Raw genomic sequence first — 4,951 nt, forward strand, 5'->3', positions numbered from 1 at the left:
AGACCTTGGAGTAATGCTGTCCAAGAGAACTTTCTGGGAGGATGAACGTGTCCGAACTCCGTGCTGCCCAACGCATTGGTCATTCGCCACGTGGGGCGATCGAGCACTTGAAATGTGACTACTGCAACTGAGAAACTGAATTTTAATTTTAGGTAACTTCGATTAATTTAAATTTAAAGAGCCCCCTGCAGCTAGGGTCTTCCCTCCTGGATAGAGCAGGGTCCCTCACGCGGGAGGCTCAGGTCGGCTTTGGGATGGCTTGTCACTGAAGACTCAAAATTCCGTGGGAGGGAGGTTAAGGCAGGACTATCACTAAACAGAATTTTAGAGTTATGGGAGACTGTATACTCCAACCTGTCATTTTACACATGAGGCCCAGAGAGGCAAAGCAACTTGTCCCAGAGCCAGAGAACTAGCACAGAGTTGTCTCCACCACTCCACACTTTCTTCTAGGCCTGTCTGCCTTCAAAAGAAAAATATGTGTTCCCAAAGTGCAATGCTCTATATTTAGAAACTAACTCTGTGTACACAACAATGTAACTAATACACTGGAATGGAATGTTGTTTATACAACATACAAGGCAGAAAGCCAAGTTTAAAAGTTATCCAATTTCCCAAGGAAATAAACTGATTTTTAGCTACATTTGTAAGACCTGGCTTACACAAAAAGAATCTTCCCTTTGTATGGGATATTTTGCAAGTTCAGGGTCCCTGGCAAAACCAAAATTAAGGACTGCCCCTGTTCAGGCCCACTGGTGTGTCTGGTCTCTTCACACTGGAGACATGGTTGACTTTGGGTGGTATAGGTGTGCCAGGCATCGTTGGTAACGAGGTAACTGAACAGGTTGTTCTTTAGCACATGGAATGAAGGATTTGCTTGATTGGTCATTTAAAAACATTTTTTTCTGGCGGTAAAGCAATATATGTACATTAAATAGAAATTGAAAATCACACAAAAAATATTGTATTCATTATCCATTGCTGTATAATGAATTATCTCCCAAACTTAACAGCTTAAACCAACAAACGTTTCTCTCTCAGTTACCAGGAGCAGCGTAGCCACGTGGTTCTGACTCAGGGACTCTAGGGTTGCTGTCACCTGAAAGCTTCATGTGAGGCTGAAGGATTCGCTTCCAAGGTCACTCGTGTGTCTGTTGGCAGGAGGCCACAGCTGGGCCTCTCAATAGGACTGCTCATGACAAAGTCCTCCCCAAGAACAAATGATGAGAAAATGAGAAAGAGAGAGCCCAAGATGCAAACCAGTCTTTTGTAACCTCAACAGGAAGTGCTATACCATCACATCTGTCGTGTTCTATTGTCACGAGAATAACCCTATTGCATTGTAGGAGAGGACTACACAAGTGTGAGTGCCAGGAGGTGGGGACCACTTTGCAAGCTGCTCATTATAAGTATGACAAAGAAGATAAAACTCACCTGGCCCCTCACTTTTCATAAATGATTCCCATAACCTTGGGAGGTAATTCCTTTATGTCGTCTCTCTCTCTCTCTCTCTCTCTCTCTCTCTCTCTCTCTCTCTCCATACACACACACACACACACACACACACACACATATGGCAGAGTTTTTTCCTGACTCATAACGCATATATTATTCAGTGTATTTTACCTCCACCTCCCTTTTCAGATGAAAATCCAGGCTTTGTCTAACCTCCTTCCCTCGTGTAGGATGCACACTCGGTTTACGTTATTTTAATGGATATGCAAAATTTTGAACATGCATATTTGGTGTTATAAAATATAAAGTGAGTTAATGTCTTTGTTCCCCTCTTAAACAATTCAATGACATTAAAACATTGAATCGGGTCATTACCCTCTCATGTTATGTGTTATTGTTAACTAGTACTTTAGTCCCATCTCATTTTTATATACCCTAAATTAAGTTTTTAAATTATTATGATGATTTTTAGATTTACCCACTGGTCTACCCATTGCTTCTTGCATCCTGAAGGAAGATGGAATCTTGGCTCTAGACTTGGTACCTGAAGGGTTTTTTCCTCTTTTTTTTTTTTTGAAAGCTCAACATTTCTAGGCATTTGTAGTGAGAAATTTTTTCAAATTGTATAGTTTCCATTTTGCTAGTAATCCCCTTATTCAAATATTTTAGCAGGGCTCATATACCTCCTTTTGAAAAACTTAAACCCTTTGAAGAGATTAAGAGTTCTGCAAGGGGTTAGGAGAGAGGTGGGGCTTATGGCAGAGAGAGTTAGGGATGAAGGGAGAAAGGAACAGCGAGGACAACAGGAGGGAGGTGATGATGATGCTTCAGATGGCGTGTCAGAGGAAGCAAGTCCAGCCTCTCCAAGATCCCTGGGCCCGGGCCAGGCGCTAAAGCCCACAGGGACTGAGCTGAGGATGGGGGTGTGGGGCAGGCTGCAGTGTTTACATCTGACCAAAAATCGCAGGCTGCGAAGGATCACGGACCCCAGCACACCTGTGGTGGTAGAGAGTGCTCAGAATCACTCGAGGGTAAATTCCCACCAGGATAAGGGAGGGCTCAGAGGCAGAATTAAGTTGATTAAAAGGAAATAAAGGAATTAAATACTTCTCACTCATAGAGTTTGCAAGCTGAGATTCCTACCTGCTACATACATTGTTTTATTTTTTATTTTTTGTTTTCCAAATTATTTTTCTTCTTTTTTAAAAATTAATTAATTAATTAATTTTTTTATGATGGCATTGGTAAACAAAATCCAGTAAGTTTCAGGTGTATAATTTAACAGTAAGGCATACATATACTGCATTATGTGTTCACCTCCCATAGTTAGATTTCTTTCTGTCACCACATATTGAACCCCTTTTACCCCATCTACCTTCCTCCTCCCCCTTAGTCTATTGTCCATATCCATGAGTCTCTGTCTGTTTGTCCTGTTTGTTTGTTGCTTTTAGGTTTATGCCCCACATATAAGTGATATCGTGCACACGCATTCTTTTAAAATTGTAGTTTACTGTTGCATTTTTTGTATCCTGCTTTTTTCCCTTAGTTTATATTATGAACATGATGCAATGTCATTATCTATACTTCCTAAACCTGTCCACAAAGTCTCTCATCACGTATAGTGCCACACGTCATGACATCACATACAGCGTCACACATTATGACATGTCCAGGCTGAGTACAAAATGAGGCCACATTTTTTCCACTCTTCAAAGACCCCATGTCTCATGGAACCACCAGGAGAAACCCTCCCTTATTTCCCCAGAAGCCCTGGCCCTATTATAATCTATTACAACCCCAAGTCCCCAAGCCCTGGGCCTCCCTCGCTCAGCAGGCCAGTGCTATCCTGATAACTCTTCCTGGAGGCCAGAGAGCAGGTCACCTGCTCCTCCTCCAGAAGTCAGCTGCTTCTTGGTTACCACAAGATGTCACCTGCAGCTTCTCAGGTGAATGACATTTCCTCTACCCAGCAATGTTAGCAACCCAGCCTGTTTCCTCAACCCTAAAATGGACCAATTAGTTACTATGTACAAATTTTATAAGAATTCAGTGGAAAAATCATAATCACTAAGGCTGGCCACCCGTGTTCTTACTGTCCCTCTCCTGAAAACTTGATAGAATTGCATTTCCCCACCCTCTCAATGAGGCCATGTGAGTTTTGGAAGCCGAGAAAAAGTGAGTTGAAGTGACATGGGTCATTTCCAGGTGGCGGACTCTATGAGCCAATTCACAATTTGTCATATTTTATTTCTTCCTGCCACTGCTCCTATCACCATTCCATATGGCACCTACCCCATCAGCTTGGGTCCCTGACTGAGGACCACGGAGGACGGCCCCCAGCCACGCCAAGATGGACACGTAGAATTAATACGAAATAAATCTTTGTTGTTTTAAGCACTAATTGGGATATTGTTTGTTAGCACAGCATAACCTAACATACACTGAATGATTTAATTTTTTTAAAGGATGAACATCCTCAAGGTTATAGAAGCTTATCATTAAAACAAAAGGGAGGAAAGTGAGCAGGTAGTCAGACCCTTTCAGGATTTTTCCCCACTGCTCATTCACGGGCCGGGGATCACAGCTGTCTTAAAACAAAATAGCTCCAATGCCTGCACATTGCACAGGACACTTTTCTTTCCACCCTTAGGTGAGTCCAGCTAATATTTTCAGGCCGTCTCTCCCAGGCCTCTATCTTGCCTATAAAATTTTATGGCTCTGATAGGGATCTGGATTCTTCATTCTGCCACGGAAACATCAGACAACTTGGAGTTCTCAAAAGCAAGATGGCAGAAGGAGCTCCAGAAGGGCTGAGATGGGCGACATAAAGAAGACAAAATTCTCAGAGAGGTGGATAGCGAAAATTTTTCTCTGATGGTGTGTTCACTGGGGCTAAAGGCAGGGCCAACTCATCCATTAGACATAACAGGTACAGGGCCTAATAGGTTTGTGCCCAGGGCTCATGACACTTTTAGGGACCCACAAAAATGCTTTAATTTATTTTTTAAATTGGGAGAAAAAAATGAACTTTAAAGTTGGACAAAATGTTTTAATATATAGTAGCAATAGTCAACCTTTATACCAACTTAGTAATAAGATACAATTTTTAATATTTTTTATGGAAGAAGGGGACCGTGGAGTCAAAAGTGCCTGGGACCCATGGTAAGTCATACTGTAACCCTGGAGAAAGGACCACATAGCTGCTGTCAACCTGGGCTACAGTGCACTTCCCAAGGAGGAGTGTGGGCATGGTGTTGTGTCGCCCATAATGTCTTTTTCCTTTATGAGCATGTTAAAATTTCCCTAGTTACAACAAACTGGTTCTGTCTTTGCTAGGGGAAAAGGCCCTGAACCAAAACGACGCCCATAGATACAGCAGATTCCTCCAGCTTGCTTCCCATCTTTGCATTTTCCCTTCCTCCTTCCCAACAGTCTCTGACTTTGAAATGTGCAGCAGGCCCCAGAGAAGCCTATTCCTTATCCACCTCCAGGGTAC

Source organism: Pteropus vampyrus, unplaced genomic scaffold, assembly GCF_000151845.1.
Source record: "Pteropus vampyrus isolate Shadow unplaced genomic scaffold, Pvam_2.0 Scaffold453, whole genome shotgun sequence".
NCBI lineage: Eukaryota > Metazoa > Chordata > Mammalia > Chiroptera > Pteropodidae > Pteropus > Pteropus vampyrus.